The 18810-nt window shown below is 33.2% G+C and overlaps 1 protein-coding gene across 1 annotated transcript in view; it reads right to left on the bottom strand.

The window, feature by feature from the left end:
- LOC137621129 (pro-resilin-like) overlaps positions 1–18810 on the bottom strand; it is a 401646-nt gene that overhangs the window by 79373 nt on the left and 303463 nt on the right. The window lies entirely within an intron of this gene.

Below are 18810 nucleotides of genomic sequence, written 5' to 3'. Positions count from 1 at the left end.
ACTCTTACCCAAGACAGTGGAAGACCATGGTTTCAGGCAATGGCACTACCCAAGACTAAAGAACAATGGTTTGATTTTGTAGTGTCCTTCTCTTGGATGAGCTGCTTACCATAGCTAAAGAATCTCTTCTACCCTTACCAAGAGGAAAGTACCAATGAACATATACTGTGCAGAAACCCCTTGGGTGAAGAAGAATTGTTTGGTAATTTAGGTGTTGTCAGGTATATGAGGACAGAGGAGATTATGTAAAAAATAGGCCACACTATTCGGTGCGTGTATAGGCAAAGGGAAAATAAACCGTAACCAGAGACATAGATCCAATGTAGTACTGTCTAGCCAGTCAAAACACGCCGTAACTCTCTAGTGTTAGTATCTCAACGGGTGGCTGGTGCCCTCGCCAACCTACTACCTATATACATACTGTACATGTGTGTGCATGTTGGCATAAACATGTAACCAAACATATATATATATATATATATATATATATATATATATATATATATATATATATATATATATATATATATATATATATATATATATTGAGTGTGTGCGTTAAGAAACCCAAAAGTGATTTGATTTTGGGGGGAATTAAATAAAAAAACTTCAATTATTTTCATTCCCTAAAGCTCGAGAAAAAAAATAACAAATTAAAAATTTTGCATTAACACATCATCCCGTCAGAGTGGATAGCTTTACCATCTCCCGTAAGCAAATCAAATCTTCCTCCTTTCCCTGTGAAAGTTCAGTTCCCAACAAAGAATCATTCCAACAGGATTTCTGCTCTACCTTCACCCCTTCCCCATTTGGATCACGGCTAATTAACACACACAACGGGTATATTTACATAACACAAAATAGAATAAGCTAACCTGACAATTTTCCTGTTAACTGCATAATTCTCTCTCTCTCTCTCTCTCTCTCTCTCTCTCTCTCTCTCTCTCTCTCTCGTGATTAATATAAGATAAAATTTTCATCAATTATGAGACTTCAGGGGAGCCTAATTACTTGCAGATTACATTGTACCATAACGCCAATTTAGCGTTATTTTCCTACAAATAAATATACACATCAAATCTTTGTTGTAACGTAACACTTAGGGATGAAATTCTAATCACGGAATTGCTGTAAAGTCATCTCATACCGCTCTCCATGACCAGCTTTCACTCAGAAATATAGCGTGTGACATTGCTTACAATAACCTAAGACTATCCGTGGAACCTATTCCTGGACTTGGACTGAGTTTCATCTATTTTCAAAGAATATTGAAAGGACTTTAGTACATGTGAGGCCGTTGATCAAATTTCTACATCCTCAGAAAAACAAGGAATCTATCTTAGAAGAAAAAAAAATCGACTGCACAACGTGATGGTCAGGTCAGATCCTGATCATTTATCATCATCACCTCCTTCTACGTCTATTGACGCAAAAGGACTCGCTTAGACTTGTCCAGTCGTCTCTATCCTGAGCTTTTAATTCAATACTTATCCGTTCATCATCTCCTACTTCGCGCTTCATAGTCCTCAGCCATGTAGGCCTGGGTCTTCCAACTCTTCTAGTTCCTTGTGAAGCCCAGCTAATCGTTTGGTGAACTAATCTTTCTTGATCATTTAAGAGTTAAGTAATTATGAAAAGATAGGAGTCTTCTGCATAAGAGCATGTTGAGGCTGATGGGCACTTTACCTCGTAAACTATCCTTTATAAAAGAATTTTACTCAATGAAAAGTCTGAGTATCAACTATAGCAAAACTACAAAATACGGAGTATCAACTATAACAAAACTACAAAATGCAGAGTAATGATATGTACTCGATATAAGTAATCTAATATGGAACTGATTTGTTTTTAATTTCAAACGGCCATGTACTGTATACTAACCTTTTACTAAATACATCGACTACATTTATTTCATTTATTTTCATCATCAATCATAAATGCACACACACATATATATATGTGTATACATATAAATATATATTTAATAAACATATATATACATACATACATACATACATACATACATACATGCATACATATATATATATATATATATATACATATCTATCTATCTATCTATATAAATATATATATATATATATATATATATATATATAGTGTGTGTGTGTGTGTGTGTATATATATTATTACTTGCTAAGCTACAATCCTAATTGGAAAAGCTGGATGCTATAATTCCAGGGGCTCCAACAAGGAAAATACCCCAGTGAAGAAAGGAAACAAGGAGAAAAGAAATATTTTAAGAACAATAGCAACATTAAAATAAACATTTCTTCTATATACTATAAAAACTAACAAAACAAAATGAAGAGAAATTAGATAGAATAGTGTGCCCGAGTGTACCCTCAAGCAAGAGACAGTGGAAGACCATGGTACAGAGGCCACGGCACTGCCCAAGACTAGAGAATAATGGTTTAATTTTGAAGTGTCCTTCCCCTAGAAGAGCTGCTTACCAGAGCTAAAGAGTCTCTCCTACCCATACCAAGAGGAAAGTAGCCACTGAACAATTAAAGTGAAGTAATTAACCCTTTGGGTGAAGAAGAATTGTTTGGTAATCTCAGTATTGTCAGGTGTATGAGGACAGAGGAGAATCTGTAAAAAATAGGCCAGAGCATTTGGTGTATGTGTAGGCAACGGGAAAGTGAACCGTAACCACAGAGGGAAGGATCCAATGAAGTACTGTCTGGCCAGTCGAAGGACCCGATAACTCTCTAGCGGTAGTATCTCAACGGGTGGCTGGTGCCCTGGCCAACCAACTACCTATATATATTTGCAAAATATTCCTTCGAATGACCAAGATTCTTTAAAATTAATTCTCAGAAGATACTGTATCCCCTGAGAATTAATTACAAAGAATCTTGGTCATACGAAGGGCTATAAACACACACACACACACACACACACACATATATATATATATATATATATATATATATATATATATATATATATATATATATATATATATATATATATATATATATATACACAATTCCGTTGAAAACTTTTAAAAAATCACATACATCACAAAGTTCGAAATTGTGTTTAAGATATCTATTTTCTTGTAAATATATATGAGCTTTTATCTACCCCCCAACACTTGTGGAGAGATCCACCTGCCAAGTAGACGACAGCTCTTGTCTATTTAAGAGAAAATTATATATATATATATATATATATATATATATATATATATATATATATATATATATATTCTTTATAAAAAAGGATACACACATACATACACACACACACACACACATATATATATATATATATATATATATATATATATATATATATATATATATATATATGTATGTACGTATGTATGTATGTCTTTATATACTGTATATACTGTAAGCAAACACAAAAGGCATATACATGTTTATTTCATGAAATAAGCACGTTTAGAAGTACATTCATAGCGTTGCAGATGTGTAGCGAACCTGACGTCACTTTAATTGAATATTTATGCAGATATAAAAAGAACTAGAGAAAAGAAGAAAAAAAATGGAGAAAAAAATGGTCTTTCCGTAATCAAGGGTTCTTTGTGAGTGTGCTTTTTCATGCATGCAAGCAGTGCATAATGAGAAGGTATTTTTCTTTTCCTCTGATTTCAGTAAATATCAAAGGGAGTTGCAAAAACAATTGAATCTGATTTTTCAGACTTAAACCTCAAAGGAAATAATGAGAGTTTTGTAAATCAAAAGACGTAATTATCTAAAGGGTTATGATTTGATTAATGTTAGGACAAGAAAATTTCAATCGATTATTGGTTTTGTTTAAAATCAAGGAAACAATTAATTAAGTTTTACATATGATTTCCAAAATGAACCATTTAATGTTTTATTCAATAGTTATTTTTTCATAATGAAGACAACGAACTATGACTACTAATTTCCACTATTTCAATCTCTCCTTATTGGATTAAAATACTATACACTATCTTCCACCTTGATGCAGAGGACTGTGTGTGTGTGTGTGCGCGCGCGCAGAGTCTAGTATTCAACGAAACTTAATCGACAAATGAAAATCTTGATTTAAGAAAAGAGCGAGTGGCCTAGAAATAACAAAAAATTTTTAAAATGTGGTTCATCGCAACTGAACAGCCTATTCCTTGACAGCATTCACAACTAACTCTGGAAAAAATACATTCCGAAGAATCATACTAAGATAGTCCTCGACAAAATGTGCAACCACCTCCGAAGAGAGTCAGAGCTTCGGGAAAGGACCAATTTTCAACAATGATTTTTATATCATGTTGCCCCGACACGCAAAAATACATTTTATCGAAAACTAAATCAGCTCGGAGCCTGCTTTTCCGTCCCCCTCTCCGGCTATTCCTTGAATATTAAAAGATAGAACCGCTGAGCAATAAGTTCGCAAGATTTTCTTTATAATAGCCAGGACGCTGGAAAAAGCGAGGACAAGCACAAAAAGTTCATGCATTTATTACACATATTCGTACACACAGCAAAAGTTCTGCAGGAATAAACTCCACGAATACTCATGATACTGCTGTGACGTCACAACTTTCGCCAACGAAGAGAATATACATACATACATACATACATACACACACACATATATATATATATATATATATATATATATATATATATATATATATATATATATGTATATATATATATAAAGGCCTACACAAGTTATCTATTGAACGAAGGCCATTAAAGTACACACATACTGTAGCAAAAGTGTACTGAACTTTATGTCAGTTTAATTAAACATTTATGACGATATGCAAGGAAAACCAGGAAAAAATTCTGATAAAAAAAACGTTTTCTGTAATGAAGGGTTATCTGTGAAAGCGCTTTTTAATATAAGCAAGCGGTGCATACTGAGAAGGAAATATTTTTCTTGAACAGGTGTAAATATCAAAGGGCAGATAAAAAACAATTCAATCTTATTTTTCAGACTTAAGCCTCAAAGGAAGTAATGAGAGTTTTGTAAAGCCAAAGACGTAATTATAGTAAGGTTTATGCTATTTTTAGAATTATTGTAGCTGAAAGATTTCTGATTATTTGTGCCGTTTAATGCAAAAGAAGAATTAGATATTTTCAATTTATGTAATCAAGTTTTACATATGGTCTCGTGTCATCTATAATATTTTCTCCAGCTTAATTCTTGCCAAGTAATGCAATAAGTATGTTTATCTGATGAAGACAAATAACTATGACCGCTGCTTTGAAATATTTCAATCCCATCTTTCCTATAAGATTAAAATTGATTCTACACTCCATCTAGTTTTAGAGAGCTTCTCTCTCTCTCTCTCTCTCTCTCTCTCTCTCTCTCTCTGCAAAGTTTCTAAAGTATTTAACAAAACTGAATCGTCATGGGAATAACCTCAACTTAAGAAATAAGTGAGTGGCCTCGAAGTAACAAAAACGGTTATATATATATATATATATATATATACACATATATATATATATATATATATATATATATATATATATATATATATATAAAAATACCCCAACAGAACAACTTATTCCTTGACAAACTGTACAACTGTCCCTGGAAAGACCCAGAGCTTCTGGAAAGGCCCAATTATCCCAAACGGTTTTCATATCATGCGAACCCCGCGAATGTATTTTATTGAAAACTAAATCAGCCTGGAGCCTCGGTTTTCCGTTCCATCCTCCAGCTATTCCTTGAATATTAATAGATAGAACCGCAGAGCAAAAAGTTAGCAAGATTTTCTTTATAATTGCCGGGACGTCGGGAAAAGAGAGGACAAACACAAAAAGTTTATGCATTTATTAGAGATACTCGTACAGAAACAGCAAAAGTTCTGGAGGAATAAATTCCGCGAATATTTATGCCACTTCCGTGACGTCAAAATTTCTTTCGCCAAGTAGGAAGAGAATAGTGTTAGCAATTGCTGATAGTGTACAATGTATAACTGGTTTAAGTATAACTACATGTCCCCTACATAGCAGCACTCGGTAAAGTTTTCAGAAAACTAGACAATAGCAACTGCCAGTAATAATACCGTTTTCTATGACATTCTTGCTCTATTTTGGATATTGGTCACTTCCGACAAGGTAGAAGCTTCCATTCGAATAAAGAAAATCATGGGTAAGTTTCAAATTATCACCTTGAATAAATCATACTATATCAATACAAGTATACGAGCTAATTTTGAACACATTAATGCATGAGATTATTTGGGCCATATACTTTCAACTTGTGTTATAAAGGGTTATTTCCTATTTGGATTTAGTTGTCAAGTATTCATGAAAATGGGTTTCGATGAATTAGTCCTCTATCTATATTTACGTGAATAAACTGACTCATTATAAATGCTTCTCCATGAATTTAACAATGAATACCACTTAAAAATATATCTATAAATGTAATTAGAGTTTAAAACATCGTTATGTATTTATGATTCAATAAGACGCGATAGTATTCCTGTAAGGTGCAGACTTTTTCTTATAATGGGTAAGTTATTCCAACCAGTTCTCTAATACTTAATGCCAATGATCATTACAACGATAACTTTACTATTTTGGGAGGAGAGGGAATTTCAATGCCCTACTTTAAATAGTGTGTGCAAAATTTGCGCTGGTAACAATAACATGTGTATTATATATGCTGCATGTGTTGAATACTCAGTGAAAACACGTAACCAGTGTAAACCCTGAATAGCTAAATTAATTGTTGGAAACTTAGTGCTATGGCCCATTATTTAGCACTTAACATTTGAGAGAGAGAGAGAGAGAGAGAGAGAGAGAGAGAGAGAGAGAGAGAGAGAGAGTATTGGTATTTAATAGTGATCTAATAAGTGTATTTAGATGAAATCTGTTTAAATTGGTTATTAGCTACTTGTCAGTAAGTTTTTTATAATCAGGGGACATCGGTGCAGCAGAAAAACCTTTTAGATCTAGTATTTTCACTTAATGTATTCAGTCCACTAACTGTACAAATATATATCGATAAAGATGGTAATTATACGTTTATATTCAAATAAGATTAAAAACTTTTAATCCTAAAAAGGCCTTATATAGGGTATTATACTATTAATTTCACTGTTATTCTACATTTACTCCTAAACACAATTAATGTGAAGAGACAGAAGAAGGGGGTAGGAGTATCGAAAGTACCCCATTTAAGAAAGTAAGATTTAGACCTTTAAATCTCCGAGATTCATTTGAAACATCCATTAAAGAGGAGTTCGGTTAAACTTAGCTGGGCCATCAACAAAATGACCTCTCATACATTGACACTTTAACGATAACCAATACTGTTGCACTGAATTGGACAATGATAATGTTTGTGGTGAAATTTTAGGCCTTTCTATGGCTCCTCAGCCTGGGAGTAGTATTCAAGAACAAGAGGATTCTATCAAGAAAATAAAAATAAGAACAGGATTATTTCAAGGTAGATAAACACTTCACAAGGAATTTCAGATGAACAGAACTTAATCCTTCTGGTGCTGTTGTTGTACTTGACCCCTCTGATTGCATAAATGGATACATAACAGATAACCTTTCAACAGATTTTACCCTGAAAACACCGAAAAGACTCCTTGCAAAAAATGATAGATCCCCTCAAGTCAGAAAACTAAACTTTGCATCCTAAGGACAGGCAGTTAAGCAAACATACTAATGCCAGGCAGGAAAGCTAAGAGCCTTAGGAAAGGCAGTTAAGCTTGCATCCTGAGAATAGGCAGTTATGCTAAGCATCCCAAGGAAAACAACTAAGCTAAGTTTTGTCATCTTGTGTTTCTATTTCACTCAAATTTTCTATTGTAGATGAAATTTCTGTGTCTTGTCTCCTTTTCCATATACGTAGACCTTCTAACTCAAAGAGTTTATCGAACTGATTTAGGAGGGAAAATCCAAACATTTCTCCCTCTTTCTTCACCATAGAATCTAAATGGCTACCATTCTTCCTCTTGTAATTATTTTCAGTTTCTCTTTCAGGTGTGTTATCGAGTTGAATATCATTAATATTTGTTTGTATTTCAGTCAAAATTTCCTATGGAGAAGAAATCAACTGTTTTTCGTTCTCTCCAAAGCCTCAAAGATAATCGCATCTCTACGAATGAAATCTGTAATCTCAGATTCGAAGCTTTGCACCTTGTAATCGCACTAAATTTTCAATTAAAATTTCTCTTCTTGCTTTTTCTTCAACTGATTTTGCAATAACTAATGTTTCTCAACGACATATTTTCAACAGATACTCAAAATCCTTTAGCTGAAGATTAATCAGTCCTTTCCGACAATAAAGCCACTTCGTAGGGAGTCACTGTTAAGACGCTAAATAAATATATTTACGAAACTTGGGCAAATCATATATAGAGAAATCATGCAAAGAATAGGACCAGAAAAAAAGCACATTCAAGAATATGAAAAAAAAAAAATTGTAAAGCGAGAGTGAAAGTACCGTAATCAACCCATCTAGGTAGAGGCTTAAATTGACGTGTTCAGTGAACATGACATCTGAAAAGTAAACCTTCAAAAATTAATAACAAATCAACTATATAAAAATGGGAGTATGTACCTGGGAGAAAAGAACAAGCTTAAAGAATACATTCCATTAGCGTTTTTTTAATTTCTGACATACAACCAATTATTTGTAAAGTATCCCACAATTTCCGCATCCTCGTGGGATATGAGGTCAACATTATCAATATCTGTTGTGATTCGTTAAATATACTAAGTCAGCTTCCAGGCTTTATTAGCAAGGGAAATCATTCCTGTTTTTAAAATTACATGTTCTTTAAACAAAACAAAAAAATTCTTTATAAAATATTTTGACTCAATCTGTTTGTCGCCACAAAATCAAATCTCATACTGAAAAGTTAAATACAAAAGGATGTACCTCGACTCTCTTGACTCTTAAGAACAAATCTAGTAGAATATTTGAAAATCGTGAAAGGAATTCTGTGATATTCCAATAACACTTCTTCTCCAATATGATCTTTTACAATTTCGAATATTGGAAAAAAATCCCTCTAGGTACAACCAGGAAATGAAACGTAATATCCGAATATGAATGCTATATCATTTTCTTCTGAAATGCTAAAAATGTATTCTACAGCATAACAAAACAATGTAAGAATTTTCTTACTCCAATAAAATGAGCACATTTTGTTGGTATAGCCGTAATCTATGAAATAAATGGACTTGAAATGTGAATCAGGGAACACTGGCTCAATAATGAGACACGACAACACAATGTAGGAAGTGCTAGGGATGGTGATATGAAGTCAACAGAGATGAGGAGGTACTTCGTCTCTATGCTGAGAAGATTGATTGATTTAAAGTTTTCAGGCATCCTGACATCTGATGCTGAGAAGAGAAGTCCATATACTGAAGAGAATAGGAGAATCTCCCTTTCTAAATTTAAGGGATGAGGGACTCTGTGACTAATGGTGACCAGATTACGAATCTGTCTCTGTGATTAAGATGGGTGGAACAATGATACAAGGAAGAAAGCGATCTAAAATAAGGCGAGCGAAGAGTCGAAAAAGAAACTGGAAATCTTAGGGAAATTTTTTATGGAATATTCTTCTCATTGTGAGTAAAATCTCTTAACACTTTCAGATGATATTTGCTTTTAAACAGGTAATTAAGTAGCTATATCGGAAGAAACCATTGTGGAAGGTAGAGGAAGAAAATTATAATATAAGAACGCTACAAATATTATGGCATAAAGGCTTGCACTGGCCCCCGACGAAAGATAACCTTTAAATATTGTCTTATTGAGTGCAAATAAAAGCATATGTAAACCTTTCCGAATTAAAAAGAAAATTCCTCTGGAACAAAAAAAAAAAAAAAAAAAAAAGGTCTGCAGATCATAATCGAAAGTCATTCAGCAACCTTTTCCAAATCAAAACCCATTAGGTCAGGGCTTCAACTGAACAAATCTATAAAAATTATGTCAGTACAAAATGATTTTCACCCAACAACGCTCAAACGAAGAAAAAAAATCTATCCAGTGACAAAATATCAAACAATTAGAAAAAACATTCTCAAATCTTTAGCCGTTAGTATGATTAAATTCCAGAATTTAAAATCGAGTTCCTAATAAAGTATCTTTCCTCTTACGATTCAGCCAATCTTTTGAGAGGATATGTAACCCATCTATGAACTTCTTGTACCTATAACTTTCGACGAATAAAATATTTTGCGTTAAAACGTTTAAATAAACTGAAAAAAAAAAAACCTTACAGAAAATAGCCATCCTCGAGTAAAAAGATTACTGCTTCTCATGGCAAGGTACTAACAACTTTTTACATAGTTATATTTCTAACATACCCTTTTTTATATATATAAAAAAGAAATTTTGAATGTAACTTAAAATGCTGTTTTCTAATAAAAGAAAAATATATTTTCCCCAAAATAATGCAACACTAAAGACAAGGCATAACTCCGGAAATTAGTTAAGAGCCTGAACATCAGTTTGCACTTGTGCTCTTCGCCCTAACCTATGCAAAACTCGAGAGAGAGAGAGAGAGAGAGAGAGAGAGAGAGAGAGAGAGAGAGAGAGAGAGAGAGAGAGAGAGAGAGAGAGAGAGAGAGAGAGAGAGAGACCTGTATGCAAATGTATAACGATCCTCCCCCTTCATCCCTTTCCTCCACAAGCGGGTCATTCCCATGCGGAATCTTGTCCGCAGGATACAGCGGACGTAATCCATTGAGGCTAAATCTTCGCAATGGATGCGATTGTGACCACGCACACCTTCAAACAATGATATATCGCAAACGTTCCACTGGAGAGAATTCTAAGCTAGCTTTCTAAATATGACCAACACATCCTCATAACTTATAACCACATATGGCGCTTGAAAGATTATTTCCTTTTGTTAAATGCATATTTACCAGAGGAGTCCGATGTCACTACCGGGAATATATATATATATATATATATATATATATATATATATATATATATATATATATATATATATATATATATATGTATATATATATATATATATATATATATATATAATATATATATATATATATATATATACATATATATGTATATCTGTGTGTCATTGCAAGAGCATGAAAACGATAACAAAATACTTTTTCTGCATTAAAACATTTTCATGGTCATGGAAGTCTAGTAATGATGATGTAAAGTTAGCATGTTCCTTTCCTATCTCCATTGAGAAAAATAAACATATAGAGTATATATGTTTGTGCAAATTATACTCAATACACATTTTCTTACTGGTGTAATCAGAATAGCATACAATGCGAAGATTTAGCATAAATGGTTTGCGTCCACTGTATCTTGCGGAAGAGGCTCTGATCGATAGATGTAGAGGTCATATAACTCCCTTTAAAAAACTGTTGGGTTAATAAAAAAAATTTTTAACCAATTGCTGAAATCTTAAGAACCTTTATTTGATGAAAGTCGACTAATATTTATCTATTGCTTATTAGAGAGGATATATGAAATGATATTCAGAATTTTAGACTTTTATACGTCACAGTTGTTAAACGGCCCAGTTTCCAGTTGCTGATATTGGGGTGGGAGCCATGTTGCTCTCACATAAAATGAAAGTCTTTGACTAAACAATTCTAGACTGAAACTGGTTAGCAACATGTTTTTAACTGGTTAGCAAATTTTCTGTGAACCACTGACCACTTATGATGGAAAAACAGTCCAGCAACCATCTGCACTCGCGTAAGCTCCAAATACCGGCGTAGTTAATAATAACCACCTTTACAACAAGTCGCATACTGCATCCTACCTGGTCGCTAGCGGATAGCAGCAAAGTCGACGACTGGTTGCAATAAAATGAAACTCAATAATCGTGCGACCATGACAACAACCATTTGTGATAAGCCTAGATGAGAAACTCACATTCAGTCTAAATAACGGCCGTTTTTTACTGAACTAGCTGGCCCTTGCAGAATAAATGTAAATAGATAGTTAGTTTTTGTTCCCGACTGATAGTGTTAAAGGTCTCGTATGTGAGTCACCTACTTTAAGGTTCTTATGCTTGTCATCTATTAAGTTTGAGATCCATCTGCATCAGTATTCTCATCTTTGTAGTGTCAATAAACTTCCCAATTTACCATGAAAGCATGACTGTTCCGAGAAAGATACCTATGACAGTGTAACAGTGCCAAATTGGACACTATACGAACATTATGTAATTATGCAAAATATCTATATATTGGATAGGCACATGATAAATTGTCGAAAATCGAATGCAACTGATGATACCCAAAGGTAGCTTTACTGCCTCAAGTAAGCTTAATGAGCAATTTAATCTGACGCAAATGCGCTTCTGGTAAATAAAAAAAAAAAAAAAAAAAAAAAAAAAAAAAAGTCAGTCCATCGCTCAAGGCTTTAATTGGATATTTTCACCATAGATAACCATTTTCGAAATCCAAGGCCAATGTGACCCTATCATGCAATTTACATATGAATTACCCAGCACTTGTCGTGATGAAAGCAGCCTGTCATGTATATGAAATTAGGGATAGGGCTAAACAGGTACATCTGAGAGAGAGAGAGAGAGAGAGAGAGAGAGAGAGAGAGAGAGAGAGAGAGAGAGAGAGAGAGAGAGAGAGAGAGAGAGTGGGGATTTCCTAGTTTTTCTCTGGGAGGTTTTTGAAATACCAATTAAAAAAACTACAGAAACAATAAATATAAAAAAGAATGTAAAGATAAGAGGATATCTGACAAAATATAACCATAATAACAGCTCTCTTCTTATTATAACTTCTTAAATGATAAGGGCAATTAATGAAATGTCAGCTTCCAATTGCTGTACAACTTGATGAAACAATCTTTCTGAGCTCAAAATAAATAATCGAAAAGGAACACACCATTCAAATTTCCATGAGATTTTAAAAGTTACGCCAGCAATTGCCAATAGATAAATTCTTTTAAAGCATCTTTTAAAGGTCTCCAGGCGGAGGAAACACTTTTAAAACAAATAAGGATACCTTTAAAGATGACATTCAAAATGATTGACTGGGTAGCTACACAAACACACACACACATATATAATATATATATATATATATATATACATACACACATACAAATATATATATATATATATATATATATACATATATGTTACTCTGTGGACATGCGTCATGGTATGACAACTAAACAATCTCCAATAGATTTAGTAGATTTGAGAACAAACCCCTCAGAAGATATTGGGAGCTAAATGGTAGAACAAGATTAGAAATGAGAATACTGTATAATAGATTACTCGAGTACCATATGTGGACGAGATCATGATGAGGGATAAATGGAAATGGTTTTGGCACGCTCTTCGCACTCCCCAAGAGAGATTAGTTCACCAAAAGTTCAGCTGGGTTCCACAAAGTACTAGAAGAATTGGAAGACCCAGGCCTACATGGCTGAGAACTATGAAGCGCGAAGTAGATGATGATGAATGGAGAAGTATTGAATTAAAAGCTCAAGATAGAGACGACTGGCGAAATCTAACCGAAGCCCTTTGCGTCAATAGGCGTAGAAGACTGGACCGGCCTTTAAATATGAGCAAGGTACAATGAATTTTTATGATAACGCAATGAGTGAATGGTACAGAGGAAAAGAAGTGTGGTGTATGTACATGGAAATATACATAAATATAAACCTAACAATTACACCATGAATATTAAAACATTAAGCTATTAGTGTAAATCATACCAAGACGTTGTTAAACCAAAGGGTTTCTGTTCCATCTTAATCCTTTTGCAAGAAAATCCATTCTCCCAAACCTGATCAGCCGAACTGCATTGCATTTTGTTCTCGGTTCCACACATTCCCCGAACGGCAATTCTCCTTTTCCCCTTTTGAAACGACTCAAACGATCCGTCATTTCACCGCACCCAGCATTTCCAGTCCCACACCATCCCACGCTTAACGACAATTACATTTCCTCTTTTTGCCTTGGCTAGTGACCCATCCCTCGCCAGGCATAACGCCACTTATGTCGTTCTGACGTGTCCAGATTTCAATAAATAAAACAACGTGAAACGTACCAGGGCACATCTGAACAAAGTGGTGATTGGAAAAGAACAGGAGAGGGGTTTAGGGACCCCCAGAGGGGAAAAAGAAAAGGGCAGGACGTACAATCGGAGGGGAAAACAGAGGGGGTCGCCGCGCCATATGCGGAAACAGCCAGCAATAAAAGGGGGCGAATAAGTCCCATATGGAAATGAGGGAAGTAAAAGGGTTGTTACTACGCTTTCTATGTAAACAATAACCGATTTTTCTTTCCATATCATTCCTTTTAATCTTCTCGTAAATGGGAATAATCCCTCGAAATATCAAATCATTAAAATTAATAATGAACATTCATAAAGTATTAAAAAAAAAACCGTTGTAATTACATATTAAACATAAATGCGTTTTTAAAAACACATACTTCTTGTATGTTAAGTCGGGTTTTAAAAATAGACAATTAGCAAAGACGATATTAATTTTCAGGATTTTAAAAATAGACAATTAGCAAAGATGATATTAATTTTCAGGATTTTAAAAATAGACAATTAGCAAAGACGATATCAATTTTCAAGATTTTAAAAATAGACAATTAGTAAAGACGATATTAATTTTCAGGATTTAAAAATAGACAATTAGCAAAGACAATATTAATTTTTAGGATTTTAAAAATAGACAATTAGTAAAGACGATATTAATTTTCAAGATTTAAAAAATAGACAATTAGCAAAGACGATATTAATTTTCAGGGTTTTAAAAATAGACAATTAGTAAAGACGATATTAATTTTAGGGGTTTTAAAAATAGATAATTAGCTAAGAAGATATTAATTTTCAGGATTTTAAAAATAGACAATTCGCAAAGACGATATTAATTTTCAGGATTTTAAAAATAGACAATTAGCAAAAACGATATCAATTTTCAGGATTTTAAAAATGGACAATTAGCAAAGACAATATTAATTTTCAGGGTTTTAAAAATAGACAATTAGCAAAGACGATGTTAATTTTCAGAGTTTTAAAAATAGACAATTAGCAAAAACGATATTAATTTTCAGGGTTTTAAAAATAGACAATTAGCAAAGACGATATTAATTTTCAGGGTTTTAAAAATAGACAATTAGCAAAGACGATATTAATTTTCAGGGTGTTAAAAATGGACAATTCACAAAGACGATATTAATTTTCATGATTTCAAAAAATAGACAATTAGCAAAGACGATATTAATTTTCAGGGTGTTAAAAATGGACAATTCACAAAGACGATATTAATTTTCATGATTTCAAAAATAGACAATTAGCAAAGACGATATTAATTTTCAGGATTTTAAAAATAGACAATTAGCAAAGACGCTATTAATTTTCAGGGTTTTAAAAATGGACAATTAGCAAAGACGAAATTAGTTTTCGAAGATGAAAAATAATGAAACTTGGTAAATGACAATAAATCAATGGGCGTTGTTTAAAATAAAATAAATGACACCCGACGAGGCATTTCTTTAAAGAGGCTCTGGCAGAAGGTATTTTCCCCCAGAAGAATATGGATCTCAATGCAAAAAAATTACTTACACAGTTAGGTTTCATCATCACTATGACTTATTGTTCCTTGCACCAGATTACTATAATTTGTTGTAAGTATTAGAAAAGCATAATAATTTAAGACTTGCTATTCTTTTATCTGGTTATGGACCGGCCTTTATATATGAGCAGGGCACATAAAAGATTTATGATAACGCAAGAACTATTTTATACGAGCGATAGAGCTACAATGAGTAAAAGGTACAGAAGAAAAGACATGTAAGAGTAAAGATGATAAAATAAGTTACTAGATAAATAAATATATGTAACTTTAAAAGTGAATTGCAAATTAATATCACGAGAAAGTAAATTGATTGATTGACAATAAAAAAAGGTAAAAAATAAAAATAAAATTAACAATGTATAATTTCTCGCAAACAAACAACAAAAAACAGATGCAACTAAATAAAACATGAAAAAAATAAAGCTATGAATAGACCGATAAAAAACAAAACAAACGTTTATGAAATTAAATATAGGGTCCGTTACTTCTGATTACCTATTCTTGCTTTCTTACTACTTTTTTGTACGTAACTATCTGTATTCAAAATAACATAAAATAAGAAAACAGGGAAGTTGTCGATTAAGAAAACAATAAACACTTGGACATCAGTAAATAAATAAGGGATTAGAACTGAAAAGCCTCATGTGAATTCCACTTTGTCTGGAAAACGCAAAGGGGAGAGGGTATTGGGGAGGGGATGAGAGGGGGTGGAAGATGGTTGGGATCTTTGAGACCTCCTTTTGCACCTCGGGGGAAATGGCAGCACATTTATATGAAGGTCTTTGAGAAGTAACCCCATGAATAACATTATTACCGACACCAAAGGACTCTCTCTCTCTCTCTCTCTCTCTCTCTCTCTCTCTCTCTCTCTCTCTCTTCCATTTGATTATTTGCTCCTTGCGGAAATAAAGTCGTCAGCTTCTAAGCGTTAGATCGTTTTGCATTTTCTTTCCAAATTTTCGTGACAAATTTCATCTATATAAATACATTCAAAATTCGATAACTGATTTTCATTACAATTATTATATCTGTTGATATTATGATCATTATAATTAACGATATCAGTAGGTTGCAAATGGTTAATTACATGGACTTCTAATTAAAAAGAGCTTTCATTAGGTTACTAATTGTTAATTACATGGATTAAAATCTTTCATTTAAAACGAACCTTTTCAAATAGAAACCATCTTTGATGAAAAACTACGATGCAAGCACATGCTTGCACATACCTATGCATCATATCTGTTCATATTCTTCACAAAAAAACATTTCATAATACCATGAAATCTACATTCTCATATAAAAGGCAGAATATGCATCAAGACAATTTTTGCTCAGTGGGAAAATCTCAGCATAAAAAATAATCATTTAGAATTCAGCTAATTTAAATGATAGTACAAAGACAAAGCAATTCGATCGCTCCCTTTCTAATCTAACGGCAAATTTTCTAACATTAGGCCGTTTTCCCCCGATAATGATTGACTCCACAGACTAGACCAATCAAACACCACAGTCATCATTTAATTGCCAATTAAATAATTGTAGCTTCATAGACTTACACAGAAATCTTATCACTAGCGCATCGATGATATACCCACCCTTCGACATAATAAAGGTCATCCTAATTTATAAACCTCTTGCTAACTTCTTTTCGTTCCCATGACCGAACCACCTCTAAATACTCTGATCCATCACTTCACATATATGAGTGTGTGTATCATATATATATATATATATATATATTTATATATATATATATGAGAGAGAGAGAGAGAGAGAGAGAGAGAGAGAGAGAGAATGTATATATTAGTATCCACTTCATCAAAGATATTATTTTTCGGCATCTACTCTTTTAGGTTCATTACCATCTCGGTTCTCACAAAGACGTCTAATGTATATAATCAAGAGTTAGACCAATTTCCTACAGTATAAAAGTTTTCTCGTCTCATTCCTGTGTAATTACTCCATTTCCTTCTCCGCAATATGTCTCGTTCTTAATTGCAGTAGATTGATTATAAGGGAGAGTGTGATAGATCCCACAAATACATTGAGATGATGGCGTATAAAGGCGGAATGTGAACAAATTCCTGTGGGTGTACGTTAAATTGTATTAACATTACAACGACTGGCTGCAGAGTTAAGAGACTGTACAGAGAAGACTGACACTACGAAGAGGTTATTTAAGAAGATTTGTTCTACATGTTTCGATAGCTCCCTTGTGACTTGTCGTACATGGACAAATCTCTTTTGATTACACGTTGTGCATACCTTGACGATTCTCTTGTAACGACTTGTTTTACATACTTTGCTGGCTCTCTTGCGAGTATCTTACATTCTTTGAAGACTTATTTCTAGTCTCTTGTAACATCCTGATTACATACTGATGTGACTGATTTTTAGACACTAACCTGTCTTAAAAAATACTGATTAACAGTCAAGCTGCTATAAACTAAATATCTATCTATCTACATAGCTTACTGCAACTTGAAGATTTGAACTTATTTTACCAAAAAAAAATTCTTAAAACAGAAACATGGAACCTCAAAAATAGGTCCTACAGACTATAAAGTAAAACTAAAGCTTAAGAATAGGGAAGACCCATTTTTTATGAACTTGAACACCCTGATCTTTCTTTTACTTGAAATATGAAGCAAGTTACAAGGGTAGGAAAGGTAATCACACCGCCTCACCTACACCCCCCCCCCCCCCCCCCCCCCGCCCTTCAAACACCAAAATTAGGCTCCCCATCTATCATAGTTGCCCGTACAACATAGGATATAAAATGGGACATACTCGTACCATTACACAGATCACATTCTTCTTTATCTTTTTAGGTTGTTAATCATGACTCCCGGAATGTCATTCATTTTAATTCACAACCTTACTGCTGTAATGTTCTCATACGACGTCCCCTCGCGTAAATGTTTGAATTGCGTTTTGTTCCTTATTTGCATATGAAAAACAATAAACTAGTCGCAAAACAACTGAGGTATCAAACATATATTTAAAGCTAATAATACTATAGAAAATAAACATAAGTTAACAAATCAATCGATATCTAGTTTCCATTAAATGCATTGGCTACCTTTAAAAACTTACACACACACACACACACACACACACACACACACACACACACATATATATATATATATATATATATATATATATATATATATATATATATATATATATATATATATATATATATATATATATATATATATTGTATGTGTGTGT

Source organism: Palaemon carinicauda, chromosome 27 (assembly GCF_036898095.1).
Source record: "Palaemon carinicauda isolate YSFRI2023 chromosome 27, ASM3689809v2, whole genome shotgun sequence".
Lineage (NCBI taxonomy): Eukaryota > Metazoa > Arthropoda > Malacostraca > Decapoda > Palaemonidae > Palaemon > Palaemon carinicauda.
The sequence above is the reverse complement of the archived record's forward strand: the minus strand, read 5'-3'. Positions and strand labels throughout refer to the sequence as shown.